The 22,397-nt window shown below is 36.4% G+C and overlaps 2 non-coding genes across 2 annotated transcripts; both read right to left on the bottom strand.

Annotated features, from left to right (window-relative positions):
- Window positions 1-9,766: 9,766 nt before the first annotated feature.
- On the bottom strand, window positions 9,767-9,839 carry trnav-uac. The gene has a single exon. It is a non-coding gene; the product is annotated as a tRNA-Val (tRNA).
- A 682-nt stretch (window positions 9,840-10,521) lies between these two features.
- On the bottom strand, window positions 10,522-10,594 carry trnav-uac. The gene has a single exon. It is a non-coding gene; the product is annotated as a tRNA-Val (tRNA).
- Between the last annotated feature and the right edge of the window lie 11,803 nt (window positions 10,595-22,397).

Raw genomic sequence — 22,397 nt, 5'->3', positions numbered from 1 at the left:
TTAAATAAGTATAAATATACCTAAATTAAGAGCCATCTGGATGCAGTAGGAAGAAGGTCCCAGCTCTATAGAGCTTACAGTCTATATGGGTGGTTAACATATAGAGATAACATAAGAAGGTAAAAGTGCCAGTGGCCTTCAAGTGTCAAAAACAGATTGGTTCAATAATGAATAAAGCTTATTGTGAGCTAAGAAAAAAACTCAGCACCCAGATGATTAGCGTTGTGCCCTTTATTTATGGTATATATACTGTATATATATATATGGATATTGTAATTGACCAGTGTGTTCCATGATTTAAAAAAAAAACAAAGACCTCATGGAACTCTGAGGTGACTAATATCCACATATTTTACAAAACAGGTGACCCTTAAAGATATATAAGAATATATATATATAAAACTGAAAATGTTTTATCTAAGAAGGGTCAATTTTGAGTCTGTTTTCTGCCAATTTGCGTATGCATTTTACCAGGTTTTAATATATGTAACTTTCTAACACACAGTAAGCTATGTTGTTATGGTTTACCATTTATTGTTAAATAGGGCAAAATACTGTACATAACATGATAACTAATACCTAAATGTAGCTCATACCTTATGGGCATGTAACTAGCATGGCGTAACTTTTGTGTAAAAATGTATCGCTTTAGTGTCAACATTAGGCAAATGCTGACACAGGACCTTTAAGCACATTGGTCCCTTTGGGAAGTATGCGACTAACGACACATTAGTGAGCAAAGTGAGAATGCCCTGATGGTGTGTAGTTAAAAGTAATACATATGTATCCCAGCCAGCAGATACTTTGCTAAACTGACAAGAAATGCCTTTCCCTTACTTTAAATAAAATGAAACCACACGAATGTAAAGAAATCTGCATAGTTTAGGTTTTCTCTTGAGTCACGGAAACTTTAGCTAGCGTTTCTGGCATGCTTTTCTTGTGGCTGACAGACAAACATTTATAGTGGATACAAAAAGTATAACTAGCAAGTAGCTTGGCTGCAAGGAACAGAAGGTGCCTTACCTGTATAGTCACACAGCCATCACTGGTCTCTCTTCCCAGTGTCTTGGAAACCAGGCAAAATGAAAACCAGGAAGGAGCAGTGCATTTATTACTGTTACATGATCAAATGTGACTGACCACACACATTAAAATTGCGTTGGGTCATTTTCTGTACCATAAGTAATCTGGTGTAATATATTTTGTTATGGTCTGAAGTTATTACTATGTGCTAGTTAATTACAGTTTATTATGGTTGTAGCTCATGAATGGCTGTAGATGTGTAGCGACTTATAAAGCACAGAGCAAAATTTGCACTGGGGCCCCTCCCGGATGGGCCCTTTCAGTTTTCATTGTTTTCTGGAGCACAAGGGAGGACTCTTTAAAGTCAGTCTTAAGAAGGCAGCAAGTACAGAAATAAAGATTCACTTTGTGATTACAAGCATTTCTGCTTGCCCAAGTGGAATGACCCATAAATAAGAGATGTGCAAAGGGATGCCATTTTCCCACCTTCATGCCCTACCTTACATTGCTTTTAGCAGCACACTGTTATGTTAAACTATGTTAGGGTAAGCTTCTCTAAATAAATGCGTTTTTAGAGATCTCTTGAAGGCAGAGAGATTGGGAGAAAGTCTGATAGTTTGTGGGAGCGAATTCCAGAAAAGGGGGGCAGCCCTTGCCAAATCTTGAATGCGAATGTGTGAGGAGGGAATGAGAGAGGAGTTGAGGAGCAGGTCAGTAGAGGAGCGTAACAAGCGGGTTGGATGGTACCTAGAGATAAGTTCAGAGATGTAGGGTGGGGCAGAGTTATGAACTGCTTTGAATGTAAGAGTCAGGAGTTTGAAATTTATCCTGGATGGTAGGGGAAGCCAGTGCAGGGATTGGCAGAGTGGCACGGCAGAGGAGGAGCGGTTGGAGAGGTGTATGAGCCTGGCAGCAGTATTCATTATAGACTGGAGAGGGGACAGTCTTTGGAGGGGAAGGCCAATTAATAGGGAGTTACAGTAGTCCAGGCAAGATATTATAAGAGAGTGAATAAGCATTTTGGCAGCATCTTGGGTGATAAATGATCGTATTTTGGAAATATTTCTTAGGTGAAAGTGACATGATTTGATAAGTGATTGGATATGAGGAGTGAATGACAGGGCAGAGTCAAGGATAACCCCAAAGCATCGGGCCTGGGAAGATGGGGTGATGGTAGAATTGTTAACCGTTATAGATACATATAATAACATGTAAAAATGCCCAAGGTGCAATAAACCCTAGCAACCCATATAATGTTACGGTTCAAATAGCTGAACAGTGAATGCTACAGGTCTACTCACCTATAGCAACCTTTTCAATTGATAGGGGAATATCAGTAGCCAGGAAGATTGTAACTTGCATGGTAGAATCTGTGTGACATTATTCACAGGTTGTTATTGCAAAAGTATTAAACTGCAGCCAGTCATACTTTTTTTAAAATATTTTTATTAGCTCATTTAAATGAGAATTGAAGTGTTCACTGGAAGCACTGCTGAGCCCCAAAAGCGTTGTATACTTGAACACAAGTGGTTCTATACACATCAGTCACAATTTATTTCCCAAGATATTAAAGTTTTTAAATAATATATATTGAATGTTTAAAATAAAATGGCACTCAAGTGATTGAATTATTGCAGTTTATTGTGGGAACAATTCTTTAGAATATGAGTGATTTTTTTTTGGAGATTAGTGGCAGCTTTTTTATGTATAATTACTTCATTACCTGCTGTCACTGCAATTAGTTTTTTGTTTGGCTTAATAAAGGCTGAACATGTTAATTTGAATAGAAACATATATTTGTAAGCAATGACAGATTACCCCTGTGACTTGCAAAGTTGGCTTTTCATAGACAGTGTCTGGGAATTTGTCTTTGTTTTTTTTTTCACAGGAAAAGCTGCAGAGGTGTTATTACTTTTGGGTTCCAGACCCTTTTTTAGTTTAGTGTGTGGTCATACACTCTTTGTTCTGAATGGGTACAGGTATATGATAATACTTTCCATGTTTTACTACCTACCCCCCAGGTGGGCTAAACCCTTTGGTAGCAACAAATAGCAACATGACTGTGACAACTGCAATCAATAGAAAGCTTGGTAAGTACACACTGGCCTGTGACTACTGCACAAAAACACACACTAACATGTTTCAGAGCTCTATTTGCCATGCTCGCCATTACTCTCAGCAGTAAGAAGCGTACAGTGAGATATTGGGACTCCTACCTGTTATGGACACAACTGTTTTTGTGTCCTCTTGCTGATTTATGCTGGCTGCAAATGAGACTGATGCCTTTAAAGGAACAGTAACAATCACCAAAAAGTAATTCAGTTCTATCAGTGCAGGGCAACAGTTCATTATATTTTAATTACTTTAAAACTCTTCACCAGTGGGATGGCATATGTGCCGAGATTTCACAAAAGTTGCCTTGAGAGGAAACTTCCGCGATTTCGGGAAATTGTGGCACGCGCATATGCCATCCCACCGGCGATTTACATTCAAGCTGGTGGGATGGCAAATCGGGGAGATTAGTCGCCCGCAACAAGGGAGATTTGTCGCGGACGACTAATCTCCCAGTCTACCGCGGCCCTTACTGTTCCTTTAAACAAACAGTTGGCGTGCACTTTTTAATTATTTTTTTCTCCAATCAAGTGCAAGCTGCAGTTTTCATAGTGGGAATAATAGCATTTTGGGTGAAAACACTGTTAGCATAGACACAGGCCTATCACACCTTATCACACTGTGATAAAACCTGGAACGACCGCTGACTTTAGGGCTCTGGCACACGGGGAGATTAGTCGCCCGCGACAAATCTCCCTTGTCACGGGCGACTAATCTCCCCGAACTGCCATCCCATCGGCGAAAATGTAAGTCGCCGGTGGGATGGCACACGCTGCGCAGTCGATTTCAGCAAATCGCCAAAATTGCCTCGCGAGGCAACTTCGGCGATTTGCCCATGTGCCAGAGCCCTTAGGGTGGCATGTGCCCTTTTAATCTCCATCTTTAGTCTCTTTCTTTGCAAATGAATCTAAATGAAAGGATACTGTCATTATTAACTGCTGTCCAGAGTGTGAATCTGGGCCTTTAGGTATCCAAACAAGCTCTTTTGTCTCCTTGCGAAATGTCAGCTGTCTGTGAGCAGTGAGAGGGATGCTGGGTGACAGCACACATCACTCCCTGCCTGTCTCAGTGCCTGACATTCAAGCATGCTATACATCTACAGTATATGATTCTCAAGCTGTGAGGCTGCAGAGCCTGCATGCAGACTCCATTTTGCAATGAAAGCAGTTGTTTACGTGATTCTGTTATAAATGTGAGTTGATTAGTGCCTCTCAGCCTGTAGCAGAGCTGTATTTTTATGACACCAGCTTCAGATCTATATTTTAAGGATGTAGTAGGTACAGCTGCATTAATACACAAAAAACACTGATCCCTACTGGTATAAACAGTGGCCATTTAAAAAACAACTTTAAATCCTGTGCGTTCATTTAAAGTAAAACATTTATTTTCATTTTGTTTAATGCTAGTATACCTTTAAAAAACAAATGAATATTATAACAGCGTACTGGGCAGGCGGCTGGGCCTCACATACTATACAAAGTGTTCATTCAGAAGAAGATAGGGAAAGTTTTTGTTTCTTTTAGAGGAGGAATGGTTCACCACCCACTTTGGTAGAGCAAATATGAAACATATAAGGTCAATGAAAACCACAATGAACATAAATTCTTGCTGTAAATCTGATGGGTTTACTTATACAATCTGAAAGCTTAGTTTCACGGTGGCTCTTGCTTCTATATAGATGTAAATTGAAAGAAAGTGGAGTTGAAGACAAGCTGTCATCACATATCAGTATTAATGCGTTCAGGAGCCTAGTGCACCATAGGAACCCCCGCACCGTGCTTTTCTGACACTGATGAAGTGGTATGAAGAGACCCTGTGCATACAGTATAGAAAAGAGTTCCGCATGACAGACGCAGAGTCTAGTAGAGACACTGTTTTAGTTCTGTTAAAACAACATGCGTGGAAGACCAAGAACACAGGCCATGTTATTTTAGGAAATTTATAAGAACTAGGCCATGAAATGCACCACGCATGAAATGAATACCTTCTACAACTTGTTGCTTGGCGTTTGCTGCAATAAATTTTCCTTCGCATACTTGTATTTTGTGATTCTGCTTTCCCACGACAGGGCCTTTTGTACAAACATATTTTCCTTCTTTCCCTGTTTAGGCAAGTTGGGCTTCAAACTGTCATTTTATCGAAAGTTGTAGGAGGGATGATTGTCAAGCGAACATTATCATATAGTTTTAGTTGTAATATTTTATATTAAAAAAAAATAAAAATATTCTGATGCACTCAGGATTTTTCGTATCAAAATTGTAAAAACATTTTCTTTATTATATTAACATTTCGACACCACGGAGGGTTGTCTTCGTCAGGACAAAAGCACCTCACAAGTGTTGAAACAAACATTTTTGTATCATAACATTAAGAACCACCCATAATCAGCTGGTCTAATGAATGACCCTTCCCTAAGTATGTATGTATGTATGAGTCCTCATTGGCACAGTTTTGTGCAAAATTTGTTACATGTCTAATCGCCCAGGGCAATCCATCTGCAGTGGTATTTGCTGGTCACCTGTTTAAAAGCAAACATGTTATTGGTATGTTATTATTTACAGCAAGTGCAGTTATGGTCATGCAAAGTTCAACACAGTCATTGCATGAAAATTTCCATTCAAAGCCATCTTTGCAGTTTCATATAGTCCTGCTCGGTGCCGCTGCCTTCATTTTGAGTCCTTAATTTTCAGCAAGTGCATCCACTCAGAAGCTGCCATGGTAGCATATGTACAAGTACATGAATTTTGACTTATCGACTGCAAATGCGCCAGTCACATTTCCCCATCGAGCATTCCATGATGCTAGATTTATGGAAAATCTGCATTGTAGGTACAAAACATGGCAGATGCTTTCTGAATTTGAACATCTCACACTGCACTTGCAATATGTAAATTTCCTCTATATTTTCTATGTTACTGAATGAAGTTAGCCGCTACATATATAGAGTAAAATTCTCTTTTCACAAGGCAGTTTTTGCATTGTCCAGCCTGTATTCCATACAGTGTAATTCCATACAGTGTAATACTGACACCCACAAGGCTGACTTGTTGGCCAATTGGTTGGATCAATGAGATCCCATATAGCACTGGACCAGGCAATATTAGCATAGATATGTCCATGTGGCAAGGGCCATACTTTGAAAATAAATTATTTATATGCCATATCAGTGAGTGTGTAAAAATCTTAAATACCATTTTAAGCAAGACCAAAAAATGATTCTGGAAGGCAGAAAGAAATATTTTGTATTGTCTTGATTGCAGGGAATATTCCCTGTTAAGAGAGCAGGCAGGATAGTAGTTTAGGAACTCATACTACTCTTTTATTAATGGGCTCAGTATGCATTTTATTTAAGGATAGTATGCCACCCAGAGGGAGCAAGAGGCATCAACTAGAAAACAAGCAAAAAAAACATTTATTTGAGCCCACACAATATTTTTTTTATTTAAAAAAAAGTGAATTACCACTGACTTTCTGCTTCACTTTTCAGAAATTTCTCTGTTCAGTTTATACAAACATTTACTTTTCCAAATGCTAACCAAGTGCTTAGGGTGATAGGAAAACAGCACCTAAGACTTTTTTGCTACATTTCATGCACGCCTAAGCACTTGTACATGACTAGACTTGTGCTACAATAAATGGAGTAACCCCCCCCTTTCTACTGCCTAGTGAAATATATCTAGTTTCTTCATTTGTTGGCTATTGTGGTCTGGTTTGCTCTACTCCTAGTGTGTTTGTGTGTTTTTTAAATGCTTCATACTTCCCATCAAAACAACTTTTTAGGCCAATGTTATCTCTCATTTAATATACTTTTGTACTCAATCCCAAAAAAAATTGCTTCAAATATCAGGTACTTTTACCTGAACCATATGGAGTACACCATAGGATTGCTGCTAAATACTGTAAATGCGTGAGCTCATCTACCAATGTAGCCGTAAGTGACAGAATGAACTGTGAGAAAGCAGGAAACTAAGCTGTGAAAGCTTATTATGATCAAATCAGTCCTATTTTGCTTCACTGAAAAATTGGCAAAACGTGGAAAAATTCATATATCAAATTCAATGGGTTTCGCAGCAAATTTTTCTGCACAGAATATACAGGTATGGTATCCCTTATCCGGAAACCCGTTATCCGGGAAGCTCCGAATTACGGAAAGGCCATCTCCCATAGACTCCATTATAAGCAAATAATTCTAATTTTTTAAAATTGATTTCCTTTTCTCTGTAATAATAAAACAGTACCTTGTACTTGATACCAACTAAGATATAATTAATCCTTATTGGAGGCAAAACAATCCTATTGGGTTTTAAAATATTTAATAATTTTTAGCAGACATAAGTTATGGAGATCTAAATTACGGAAAGATCCCTTATCCGGGAAAACCCCAGGTCCTGAGCATTCTGGATAACAGGTCTCATACCTATACTAATTTTTTGCATACATTTTCATAACAATATCTTTTGTGAAAATATTCGCCAATGGCAAAATGCAGAGTTTCACCACAAATTCATACCTGGAGAAAAATTGCACTCATCCCTAGTGACAGCACTGGGGCATTTTGGGAGAAGGGATACAGAAACAAAATTACTGCCTTATTCAGAAAATTATAGGGCACAAAAACACAGTACAAATATAAGTCTGATATTCAAGAGCTGCAAGTGCTGTGAGTCAGTTTATGATCTGCCTTTAGATTGCATAAATACCATGAATTTTGCTTTCATAAAATGAGTAAAAAAAATACTGTATCTATGCAGCTTACCAAATATAAAGTGGAATTATACAGTATAGATACATTGGAATCTGTTTGCTTGTGATACAGGAAATTATCACTGCATGCTAATTCTGGCATAAAGATAGAAAAGGTTACATTTAATCATCTGCAGGGCTGAAATATATGGGAAACTGTTGTGTGACATGAACAGTAATTGATGGATTTTGCCTTTCTATTCTCACATGTCATATTACTGACCCAGTTATGACCCGCTTCATGAGCCAAGGATATCAACATTGGTCTAACTTAGAAATATTTGTGTAAATACGTGTGAACAAGCTGTACTGTGCTGCTAAAAGCAACAAAACAAAATAATCTTGTACTGAGTGTTTTTTTCTTCTGAATTTTACTGTTAAAATAGTGTTTCTGCTTGGAAAAATTAGTGTTTTCTGCTATAAATTTTGAACAAATGTGTCCATTTCCTTTCAATCAATGTCTTATTTGTTTGTTTTTTTATTGCTAAAGCATACATAGAAGATATGTACTTTGGGTAGTTTGCTTTCATACTTCAGTAGGCCATTGGCAAGGTCTGCCTTCTTCTGCTATGGAATGTGTAGACCAGCTAGCATATAGTTTTAAAGCTGGAGCATAAAAGAGAGTATGCCAAAATCATATTAAACATCTCTGAGGGAGAGTATTGGGATTTTTTCCATAATTCCAAGGTGAATTTTGAGCAGATCAAAATTCCACCCAATCCCTCGGCTACTTCTCTAGTTGTCAGAAGATGTTTACCAGTGGGACAGCAGTCCTGGCAAGCATAGATATTTCCATTACTTTAGCATGAGAAAACAGAATATATTTTGAATTTTCCTGAGCTGAATTTAACATTTAATCGACTGTTGAATTTACGTATTATTCAAAAGGTTACCACACATCAAAAATTTTCTGAACTCCTTCTCTGTATTTCTAAAAGGCATTTTCACGTGTCTCTTAATTTATAATATTTTCCTATACTGCTCTATTAATGTACAGACTGAAAAATCAGTCAAACATCTGTTTACTTTTTAGGTTAATTGATGAACTGAAAACTGTTTTGTCCGCAAGCTCAGTTGTCGAGTGTTCCATACACAAACACAACCTATTAAATGTACATGCCTATAGGATGGAAAATATGTTAAGCAATGGATTTTCTTCTCCAGGTAAATTGTTTGTAGACTGTTTTTTAGCCTGGTGAATTGCAGTGTTAATATTGGTAGTTTTTTTCTTGGGTCGGTTTAGTATGAATTGATGGCTGATATTGTCAAAAGGCACCTGAAAGGTATGTTGTCACAGAAGATTGAATTCATGACCATCTGCATGAAAAGCAGATATGAAAACCACTAAACTGTGAAACCTTACTTTGAGGGAGTGGAAGGTTGAAGGTCTGATTGCTAATAAAATCTTCATTTCCATGTTATGGTTGAACCATAAAGCTTTTGTTTTTTGTTCTTCCTAATGTCTCTACATAGTTGTGATCTGTCAAAAGCTGCCTGTGGCACATGGTTCCACTGGGGATTGAAATCTATGAAATCTAACTGCTGTTGGTCAGTTATGTCCAAGATACAATAACTAGTTAATTTCCTCAGAAGTCCAAAAAAATATGTAAAAATATAGATTATTTCACTTCATGATTCATTTCTTTGTTTTTCCAAGAAAGTTATATGTTTAATTCTGTATCCTTCCAATATGTTTATACATATGCCCTATGGCAAACAAATCCCAAGTAATTCATGTGGTTATAGTGTTCTCAGCCATCTTTATCATGGTAATATACAGGGTTTAAGTTGTACATAACATACATATTTGATTTTTGTCCATAGTAACTTTCCCTTATATATTGGTGTAGTTTAAAGGCTCATATTTTCAAAAGCTCCCTTTGGCTTATGGTTTCACTGGGGATTGAACCCAGGACCTTCTGCGTGTAAAGCAGATGTGATAACCACTACACTATGAAACCATGCTGCAGTTAGTCTATAATGTCTTAGATCCAATCCAACTAGTTAATTTACCTAGATGTCCCAAATGACGTGGAAAAAAAGAATATTTCTACTTCGCACATTAATTTCTCTGCATAGTAGTGAGCTGTTATTTCCAAGCAAGTTATGCTTCATTCTGTACCCTCCCAATATATTTATGCAGATGTCCTATTGCAAACACTTACATATGATACATATTTATTTTCTGTCCTTGGTAATATTCCCTTGTATGTTAGTTTAGTTTGGTGGCTCAAACAGTCAAAATATTCGTGACTTGTGATTTCACTGGGGATCAAACCCAAATGTGATAACCACTATGAAATCTAACTGCTGTTGGTCAGTTATGTCCAAGATACAATAACTAGTTAATTTCCTCAGAAGATAAAAATATAGATTATTTCACTTCATGATTCATTTCTTTGTTTTTCCAAGAAAGTTATATGTTTAATTCTGTATCCTTCCAATATGTTTATACATATGCCCTATGGCAAACAAATCCCAAGTAATTCATGTGGTTATAGTGTTCTCAGCCATCTTTATCATGGTAATATACAGGGTTTAAGTTGTACATAACATACATATTTGATTTTTGTCCATAGTAACTTTCCCTTATATATTGGTCGAGTTTAAAGGCTCATATTTTCAAAAGCTCCCTCTGGCTTATGGTTTCACTGGGGATTGAACCCAGGACCTTCTGCGTGTAAAGCAGATGTGATAACCACTACACTATGAAACCATGCCACAGCTTGTTTGAATGTTCCAGATCTAATAACTAGTTAATTTACCCAGCTGTTCCACAAGATATGTATGTAAGAATAAAGAATATTTCTACTTTGCCCAGTCATTTCTCTGAATAGGTGTGAACTTTTATTTTCCAAACAAGTTATTTGTTTAATTCTGCATCCTCCCAATGTATTTATGCAAATGCCCTATGGAAAATAATTGCCAAAAAAATTCAAGAAGCTATAGTGTTCTTAAGCATCTTTATCCTGGTAAAATACAGGGTTAAAGTTGTACATGAAATTAATATTAGTTCTTTTGTCTTTGGTCATTTTCCCTGTTCTGTAATGTCCTACACCCAGTCACTAGTTAAATGTGCCAAAAGATATGAAAAAAATAAAGAATTTTTTTTCATTGCCCATTCATTATTCTACATAGTTCTGAGCAATTTAAACTTCCAAGTTATATGTTTAATTTTGTATCCTCCCAATATGTTTATTCAGATGGCCTATGGCAAACATGTACATGAGATACACAACTGATTTTTGTCCGTAGTAACTTTTCCATGAATGTTGGTTTCGTTTGGTGTCTCAAATTGTAAAACGCTCCCTGTAATATGGTTTCAATGGGAACTGAAGCTAGGACCTTCTGCATGAAAAGTAGACATGACAACCACTACCCTATGAAATCATGCTTTAGTTACCCTGTGGTGTCCTAGATCCAATTTATTCTATCTATGTTCTGTCTCAAAAGAAATAAAAAAAAATAAAGACTTTCTACTTTGCCCCTTAATGTCTCTGTATGTTGGTTTAGTTCTTTGGCTCAGATTGTCAAAAGCCTGCTAGGACATCTGGTTTCATTGGGGATTGAACCCCCATTCTCCGCCTCAATCCTAAAAACAATTATTAGTAATATTAAAATAATTGTTTTTAGGATTAAGACAAGTGGTTGTATGGTATTGTGGTAGTGACTACTGCTAAAGATTCTTTAATATTTAGTAAAAGGGGTATATAAGTCAATTAAGCAAGTGGCTGTACTGACTACTCAAGTATTTTGAAGTATACCCCTCATGTTTCTTACTAGATTCATTGAATATAGGTATTTTAATTGTTTTACAATTGGGTCACCCCCAGCAAATTGACATTTATTAGTACTTACGATGTAAGGTTAATTTTAGTGCATATTTTGTAGTGCACTAAATATTCTCATGGATTTATGTTATCTGCATATCCTAACCTGTTTTTGACTATAACGTTTGACTCCAACCTCGACGCATCTATTTCTTCCTTTCTTCCACCATCTAGAGGACCTTGCAGTCCTTCTGGTGTTTGTGTGTTCTTGAAACAGATCATGTTGGAACCCAGGAGTGCATAACTGAAGAACCACTCTCTATTCAACTGCAGTTATTGAATCGTAAATCCTAAATCAACTGTATTTGCCTGAACCAATTAATATATTATTTTCAAGCATTTACAAATAATTCATATCCTGGAGTTTTTTTATTCTATACTAGATAGCATGCATCTAGCCAAAGGCTGTACATACTTCAACACACAGGTATATGTTATTTCTCTCGGTCTCGGTAACACCATTTTAATAACGCCTGCATAAGGATGTTGTATTCTACTTTCCACAACCATGGTTGGAACCTTTTAGAATAAGTTTGTATTCCTGGTGTATACCAACCTTATTCTATTTGTGTGCTGCAGGAAACTGAAAGTAAGAAGAAAGAAAAAGTTTTCTCTTTTTCATTGTAAGAAACAGGGGTCACAAATTTGAGAAAAGGAGCTCCAATAAATAATATAATCATAATGGGTGTACGATTAGCAGATGAAAAGATTAAGGGGGAAAAAAGAGAACTGAAATAAAAGCAGAATGAGTTAAGCAAAGATGAAACAAAAATAGGGGCCAAGTAGAGGAAATGGAAAAAGATGGAGTGAGAAAATCAAATAAAGATAGAATGAACCATAGAGGATGCAGGACCAGCATATAGATCAACAGAATAAAGAGCAAAGGAGATAGAGGAGAAAAAAGTGGGTGGGACAGCATTACCATCCCTTTATATTGCAACATACACACTACAGTGTTTTATATATTACATCAGTGGAAAAATGAGGTTTAAATCAGCAGCATAGCTATCAGCTTAAGTGTAACCAATTCACCATTTATTACTCAACTTTCTGTTCCAAAATGAGAGAGAGAAAACTGAGCACTTGTAGCCATGGTTTATCGCATTTTTTTTTTTTTAATTGACAGTTTAATATGTCATATGTTATTTATCATTTATGACTAAAAATTTTACTAGACAATTTGTATTCAGTACAACCAAAATCCATGACTGTGTATTAATCAGATTTTTTTAAAAATGTATTCCATTATATTTTTAATGAATTATTTCAGAAGCTCTAGAAATAAACTAGAAATGGTAGTGACAGATACCAATATTAATTTAATATTTACCCTCTACATTGCACGTTTACCCTTTACCCTATAAAGTGATTTGCTTCTCCATCACCACAGCCTGTTGTACAGATTACAATGTGCTGAAAGGAATTTTTTTTTAATGGTCATTTTGCCTTACCTTTTGACTTTCATGGATTGTATATCCGAAACGCTTATAAACTCTATGATGATAGAAATAATAAAAAAAAAAAGAAGATAATGAAGTGAAAAGTCTCTTTTAATCAATGACAAATTTAGTACTTGTTGCAAAAATTGTGAAGATAATAGTTTTTCATGTCACTTCTCTCGGCTTTGCAGCTGTAAAATAGCTTTGAAATTCAGCTTTTCTAGCTAAAGAAATTAATAAGCGGTCATTTCTACCAGGGAAATTTTAGGGGCCCATCCTCTCTAATCATCATTAAGAACTAAATCCACGGGAGAAGAGGTACTTTACTGATTGTCAAGTGGAAGCCATTACTCATTTGATGAAGCTCTTGGCACAATGCCATTTATTCTACTGTAGAGCCTGCTGCTTGTTCTACTTCATCTCGTGCAATCAAGGTTGTTTCTGCTTGCCAAGATTTATTTATAGAGCAGAAAAAAATCCGAGATGTTCTCCTGCTTCAAAAACAACTTTCAAAGTTTGCAAGTGAAGAACTGTCCTTATTAGTTATTTGAGGTTAAAAGTCAAAATAGGAAAAATAGAAAGTTATCTTTAAAAGGATGAACATGTCAGAAGTTTAATTTTCAGTAACATATAAATGAGGGTGGGTGTCTGTGTGGGTGCAATTTGAGAGTGATAATATCAAATTTCAATTGTTTTTTTATATAATGACTGGAGGTTCTAAGGCAACAAAATGTCAGATTTGTAGGGGAGTCAGATTTTTTCTTAGCCCCCAGATTTCTCTATTGCATACAAAACTGAAAAGGCTTCAACTATTATTGATTAGCATTCATATATATCCAGTACTTGTAAATAGATTGTTTGCAGAAAAATGTCTATTTTGCATCATTTTTGTTTTCATTCTATAGATGGGTAGAAAGTCATGCATGGCATCTTTCAATGCCACTATCATCTCTTGAAACAACACATAGAAGAGCTCAGTGTGCAACTTTAATTAAAAGTACTTGCAACAAAATTGCTGAACTCAGATCCACTCAGTTCTTCCTGCCTTCTGTTCCCAATCAAGCACTGCTGCAGCTATTAATGCAGGGGAACCCTGGAGATATCACTACATCTTGACCAGTTGGTAGGTCCAGGGTTCCCTCAGTTCCTTGCATCAAAAGGCACAGTACACTTGTGCAGAAAGAATAGGGTGTGCATATCACTCACACCGAACACCAGAAGTGACAGACTTTGAAAATATTAGAACCAGTTATGCCCAATTTGTGAAAAATTGCACAAGTAGACATGTTCGATTTGAGCAAAGCAGACACAGTAGTAGCGGCACAACTGCATCAAAAGAATTTCCCATTTGCATCCGCAATGATGCTGGACTTCTAGGAAAAGCAGTGCAAAACATGACTCAAAATTGCACTTTGCTTACTGCATCTTGTGCACCCTATGAATGTGCAGTTGTAATGGAATTTGATGACATCTATACAGTTGTATTGTGCCAGGGAATATAAACCGATAATTTTATTGTTTCTCTCTGCTTTTATATCTCCTTTAGACTCCATTAGGCTAATTTTGCACGGAGAGATTTGTCGCCCGCAAAAAAATCTCTGCTACTGCGGGCTTTGCTTTTCCAAACTCACGCAAAGTTTCCTCCTGCAACTTCATGCAACTTCAGAAAAACAAAGCATTGCGTAGGCCTTTCCAGGATTGAGTTACTTTATTGCTGGTGGAAAGGCTTTTCCGGGAGATTAGTCGCCCGTAATAGCAGAAATGCAATCGCTGGCAACTAATCTCCCCATGGGACAGTAACCTTGCATGTTTTGTTTTTAGAAGGCACACACTTTGTTCGCTATAAACATGATAGCTATATTCCAGAAGTAAAACAACTATTCTTTCTTGCTTCTATCAGATAAAGATTACTTGGTTAGGACTAAGGCATTCAAAGGCATTTACAAACCATAGCATTGCCACCCATTATATTTCTTACCCAACATGCAGTGCTGGACACAGTTGGCCAAAGTTCTTTGTACTTTACATGTTTGTATGTGTGTTGATAAGTATTTGTTTTAACAAAAATTACAAAAACATTTTTTTTAAATGTAATTTAAATAGATTTGCCTACTGGAGCAATGATACAAAGTCAAATTAAATTTGAGCTGAGCTCTACAGACTTGGAGATACTCTTCTACCCAAGTGACTGAGAAGCCTTATTGCTGACCCAATATCTAGTAAAAGATATCAGACACTTCTGCTGGCGCTACAGCATATAATGAACATTAGACCTTTGCTTGTTTTATACAGTGAACCCTCTCTGTACTACTAACTGTTGTAATGCAATACTCATTAACCACATTAATATATTATACAACTATATACATATGCATTAGTGCTATCTCTTCTGGTTTAATTGTTATTTTGCTAACACTCTCTATACGATTGTTGTATAGTTGTGTGTTTTACACTCATAAGAAGCCTTCACATTCACAAAAATACTCTTCTCAAGCAAAAATGTAAAAAGATTTTTAAAACATCCCTTTTGAGTCTAACGACTTTGAGGCATAGTGCCAAGGATTCCCACACACCAAGTTCATAGGAAGCATTGCATGCTGTCTCCTGACTTCATATATCCTTTTGGGGGTACAGATACCCATATAGTTGTCATTCCAGAGAATAACAGAAACAATAGCATCTGGATACCATTGCTGGTTTTGCTTACTTAGTTTAACAGATGTAAATTTAGAATAGTTTATAATATAGAAGTATTTGTATACCATTTATCAAAAGATTCATGAATTCATTACACTTATATGTAAGCAGTGGTAGCCTAGGCTTGAAACAAGAGTGCTGGCTGCCTTACAGAGATGTTGGAATATACCGTTATGAGAGATGAACTTTGATCTAGGCTATTTTACAAAAATCAAATCAGCATCAGTTTCTATATTGCATGCATAGCTGAAACATGCTCCATTCTTTTTTATTAACCTGTACCTTTAGTAGCCATCAATATAAAATGGTTTTACAGTCTGTAGAGAATACCTATGACAAAGCAAGTAAAACAGCAGCTCTCATGTACAGAAATGTGTTTCCAAATATACATGATAGTTAAGGATTCGTAATCAGTATAAAAATGTTTCCTTGTATGGCACAATATAAAAAAATCACTGTGGAATGGAAAGGCAAGAAACTCTATATGAAGCCTCAGAGAGGGTAAAAACTCCTTCCTTCAGACTGGATCAATTGGATCAAATTTGTATTATTTATAACTTTGTATTGATATATTTATTTCAGGAACCATGTATCTCCTCACTCAGGTAGATGGCAAAAACCATAATAACCAATGGGCAAAACTTTTTTTAAAAAAATTAAAAATTGTTTCCTTCACTTGAAAAAGTAAAAAAAAAATGTTGAGCCCGTTTTTTTTCTCCCATAAATTTACCCTTGTATTGTCAACTGTAACTGTGCAAAACTATAAGTTCCATGCAGGATGCTGACACTTTACAGAGCGATTTGTCAAAATTGGAAAACTGGGTAGCAAACTGGAAAATGAGGTTCAATGTGGACAAGTGCAAGTTATACACTTTGGTAGAAATAATATAAACGCGAACTATCTACTAAATGTTAGTGTGTTGGGGTGTAAGAGGGGTGATTAGTAATATTATAATAATATATTATTATTATTATATATAGTTCAAATCTTACAGGGGGTATCCTTAATGGAGAAGGATCTGGGTTTCTGTAGATAAGAAGTTGTCTGTCTAATTCCAGGCAGTGTCATTCTGTGGCTACTAAAGCAAATAAAGTGCTGTCTTGTATAAAAAAGGGCATTGACTCAAGGGATGAAAACATAATTTTACCTCTTTATAGGTCCCTGGTAAGGCCTCACCTTGAGTATGCGGTGCAGTTTTGGGCTCCAATCGTTAAGAAGGATATTAATGAGCTGGAGAGAGTGCAGAGACATGCAACTAAACTGGTAAAGGGGATGGAAGATTTAAGCTATGAGGTTAGACTGTCGAGGTTGGGGTTGTTTTCTCTGGAAAACAGGTGCTTGCAAGGGGACATGATTACTCTATACAAATACATTAAAGGGAATTTAAGGCAGGGGGGTTCTATAGGGGTGTTCTTTTTTCCCATAAAAACAATCAACTCACAAGAGGCCATCCCTTTAGATTAGAGGAACGGAGCTTCCATTTGAAGCAGTGTAGGTGGTTTTTCACGGTGAGGGCAGTGAGGTTGTGGAATACCTTTCCTAGTGATGTTGTAATGGCAGATTCTGTTAATGCTTGTTCAAGAACTCATCCAGGCCCCTCTTAAAGGCTTAAGAGGGGCCTGGATGAGTTCTTGAACAAGCATAGTATCCAAGGCTACTGTGATACTAATATCTACAGTTAGTATATTAATTTTTGTATATATATAGTTATATATGTGTTGGTATAGATTGGTAAGTATAGGTTGTGTGTGCTGGGTTGACTTGGAAGGGTTGAACTTGATGGACTCTGGTTTTTTTTCAACCCTATGTAACAATGTAACTACAGTATTTAACCAGTCCACCAAGTGCTCCATCATTCAGATCACTATGGATAGAACGCATGTGTTGTTTGTTGGCTTATGTGGTGCAATACACTTTTTGGTTTGCCCTTTGGCTCCATTATTAAGCAGTGACATATTCAAGGGATATCACATTATGCAGAGGTAAATTTCCCTATGTGGAGAAATGGAGTATCTATGGACTGGAAATGCTGCTTCAATGTAAATGATGTTCTTATTTAGAACAGTACAAATTTGCATTTCTTTTGCTTGTGCTAACGTTAACCTATGAAGCAACTAATCTACTCTAATATATATACATATATAAATTTATATTATGACATGTTACACTGGTCAAAGTGGTGCCCATGGATCTGGTCATAGCAGCACCCGTAGAGCTGGTCACGGTGGCACAAGTAACCCAGATTTGTCTATCAGCCTTAATATGTGTATACTGCATGCCAGTATATGGTCCTCACTGTCTCCTCTTTTGCACCTGCATGTAGCTTGTAATTCATTATCCTCAAACATAGTACAGGTATGGAAACTCTTACCTGGAATATTTGTGACCTTGGGTTTTTTCTACAAATTTACAAAATGTGATTTTTGTGATGTGGAATACCAAGGGACAGATATATTAAACATCTGATCAGAAGGATTTCCAGCAATTCAATCTCTTTTTTGAAAAGAAAAAAACCCAGTGGGATTGTATTTGCCATACACATGGCTTTATTCTATCTTGGCAACCTCAAGTATAAGCTATTGTCTTATTATTACACAGAAAAACCAAAGGGTTTGTTTTATGTCTACAAGTGCAGTGGGGAACTTTATCTGCTTTACCTGCAGTCAGTTGCAACTAAAACCACCTTTATTAACTGAGTCAAAATGCGCTCCTTGTACTTCCATATAGTTGCGCTTAGTGCTGCTCTGCTCTTCCTGCCTTCTGTTCTGAATTGGTATCTCCATGGTTCCCTCTGAAACCTGCGTCCTTAGGTGCAGCGCATTTATGCCTAAAGAATCGGGCAAAGAAGTCACTCGTTTGCCATACACTGGAAATGTGTGCACTTTGTTTACTGTCTGCAGCCATAAATGAAACCTCAAGTCAATTAAAAGTGAAAAATTCTTTCTTTACATAGGAATACTACAGGAAATGGCATTTCCATATTTTAGAGTTTTTTGGTTTATGGATAATAAATCCAATAACCACACACTTAATATGTACAATGTCATATAAAAAAACATTTGAAGTCGGATTCTCTATAAACATGTTCAGAAGGAAATCTTTAACCTGTGGTTCTCCGGTTGCTGTTGTGGCAACCCCCTAGCATGATCCAAGTGAATGAGACCATGGGGAAAGAAAGAAGGAACAAAGGAAGTATTGTTTCCATGTTCCTGTGCATGCATCCTTCCACCCCTTGTAAAATGAGCGTATTGATTAGGACCTGTCAGCTTCACTTTCATTAATAGAAAGGGATTGTTTTTACTTAGCTTTGTTTGGTGAGCCCAGGTCATAAGAGAGCTTAACTTACTGCTTAACGGCAAAACAATCAGTATGCATTGGTTTATATCCAAAAAATATCTGTCATATGTTATTATCTATAAAATAGTCAAATATAATGCTCATTATTGCAGTACGTTTAGTCATTTTTCTACAGTTACAGAATTGTTCCAATGGCTCTGCCATGTCATAGTGCATAAAAGTGAACACTACTTCATGAAATTACACACTGCTGAAATTGTTCACTTGAGTGATATTTGAAAGCTTTTTAGCTTGTTCCATGATTCTTGAAACACCAGAGAAGTGGGTGTAAGCAGCAGATGGTGTCATTATGTGCATGTAATTGGCGACTGAAGCTGGAGGGGTGGAGTAATAGAAGGAATACCAATGTGCAGCAAAAATGCAGCATTTTATGTGCAAATCACATTTTATCTATACAGTAATAACTGCTATAAAATGAAGTACACCTTAAACTCATAGTTATATTAATGGAAGACATCTTATGCCTAGAAGTACATTTCTAGTCTCTATGACCCTTATCTTGGGATATATTTTCCTGGCTAGATATTTGTTGCTACGTTGAAAATATGATGTTTCTTTTGGATATCGTGAGCCATCTTACAATTTACTGCCCATATGTAAATCACTACTAGAGCAGGTTTAGAGTATTATATAGTTTTGTATGTCTGAAAAGGAGAATTAATTGGTATAATTGGCAATATGTGAACCTTATGTTTAGAAAGGTTCAGGTACAGAATTGTCATCTTAGAGCAGAACCTTGCAAGCCCGGACTGGGATTCAAAATAGGCCCGCCCTAGAATTTTAAGCACACAGAGGCCAAACTAGGTCTGGACTGAGACCCAAATAAGCCCTAGCATTTCCAGTACCTCGGCCCAAATCTATGGCATCTTACAGCAGCCCCACTGCTATTTGCCAAATCCACAGATTGCCAGTCTGTGCCTGAGCAGAGGTGTTTTTTGGTTAAAGCCCCTTTCTGAGGTCCATTATGTTCTGAGGCCTCTCCTTTACCTAATAATAAGGTTTCAGATATATGAAAATACTATTTGATCAGTCATTCAGTCATAGCCCCAAAAATATCCAGGACAGCGAATAAGTCTTCATCTGCATAAATGAGCCCAAGTACGTTCATGTTCAAATGAATTTCACATACTTTTTGCAAGGACTGCTCTTCCATATTTTTAAGCAGTTATCAGTTGTTGGATTCCATTTCAATATATCTTCACACCTTGCACTCTATTTTTGAAATATTTTCAGTTCTTTATGTGACAAAACAAATTGATTTAAATTCACCATTAAATAACTACACTGCCTTAGAACAATTTCAACAGGTCACATTCTGTGTTTGTAGAATCGGTTGGTTCATTCTAAACACTTGCATGATTGATTCGAAAGAATGCGGCAGCTAATGATCCTTATATGCACTGCAGCTCCTGACTTGCTGATGACATGTACATTTTTGGTAAGTACATATTCTTTCTTTTTTCCTTAGAACTGCCAGTGTTAAATATTTCCAAAAGAGGTATTGTTATTATATACTCTATTAACCTTTTAATTTAGGACATATCTGCATACCAGTTACCTATATAGTAGGATAATGAGCTGGCAGCATTCTTAATATTGTGTTTCATATACAATGTGCAATATATTTACATCTACCTGAACAGCTATAACAGCAGTGCTATCAGTGCTATTAAACATAAAAAGTCTCAATTGAATTCTGGGTAAATACAAGAAAAGCTCTGCAAATACTTCTTAAGAAAGGAGTCTTATCTAAATATTGCCACTATTTTGTGAAAAATAAGACAAAATGCAAGTATTTGAAATCAGATATTTAGCCCTCAGTATTGCAGGCTCCCTCATATTGGGCTGGAATGCATCAGAAACAGTAGGTATCAGTACAAAAAAGGCTAAATTAATGGAAAAAATACACCTAGATTGTTTAATTAACTAATTAATAATCTAAATAATGTGCACTTTATATCTGGCAGCAGAATAGAAATGATGTCATGATGACAAGGATATTTTTCATGGCAGACAGCACCATTATACTATAATATTGACCAACATGGGCAGGCTACATCCTCTTTAAGTTCACAATTCCACTGCCACTTGAAGTTGAACCTACTATTTCTACCTACTATTCATTTAATTCATTGTACCCAGATCACATAGTTACCTGGTTGTTCAGTTTTTACAACCTATACAGCATGGATAAATTTTACTACCTGTGCCAGTTATTAGTTTATTTATTAACTACTCTACCATTGAACTCTAATTAAAGACCTGTAGGTATTCTTTTGTGTGTACATATATGTGTATATATATATATATTTATATACTGTTCTTTGTCTGAAAGTATTCAGGCCCACTGAGTAATTCTCTTATTTTACTGAATAATAAATCCTGCACATTATGCATACAGATAGGTGAAGAAATTATTTATATAAATGGAGCAATCAACAGCTAAACTTGTCATGATGGTTACCATGGTAGCCCACAGCATTCAGAGTCCCCATGCAAATGACTCACTATTACGTGCCTTTTAAGAGATCCTGGGCACTCCATCTGTATTGCTGACTGACCATAATTTTCTTTCTCCTCCTTTTATTATTTTCGCAATGTTTACTTTGCAACTTTATCCAGTGAAATATATTTGTCTCTCGCCAATCACTCTGGTACACAAGGAAATTTTAGCTAAACATTAACGGGAAACGCCACATAATGTAATTGTCATATTCTTGGCACTGGTTTTGGCTCTCGCTGGATTCACGATATAGACCTCGCACCATTAAAAACATTTATCAGCATGTAATCATGTGGTTAAATGTGTTTGCATGTGATGAGTTAAGGCATTATTATAAAAACCAGTGCCTAATCCCTCACATATTAAATACCTTCAGGTTCTATGATAACAAATCATTGGAAAGAATGTGTTTGGGAAGATTTCTTTACGATTGGTTGGCATTATCACAAGTGTGAAAGTTAGAACATTGTAAAGGCAGATACAAGCTGGCGTCGTTCAACACATTTCTGGGTGATAAGAACAATGACCAGAAAGGATAAAGAATGTTTTGGAAGTACCAATAACTTATTGAGTCCTCATAATTAAATGGACATCACACACACAGCATCCTCTAGTAAATGTTAAAAAATGCTTCTGATCTGCAGTGTATTATTTGTCTTTTAGTGTTTATTATGCCAATGATCATTTTAATA

The sequence above is a fragment of the Xenopus tropicalis genome, chromosome 4 (assembly GCF_000004195.4).
Source record: "Xenopus tropicalis strain Nigerian chromosome 4, UCB_Xtro_10.0, whole genome shotgun sequence".
NCBI lineage: Eukaryota > Metazoa > Chordata > Amphibia > Anura > Pipidae > Xenopus > Xenopus tropicalis.
The sequence above is the reverse complement of the archived record's forward strand: the minus strand, read 5'-3'. Positions and strand labels throughout refer to the sequence as shown.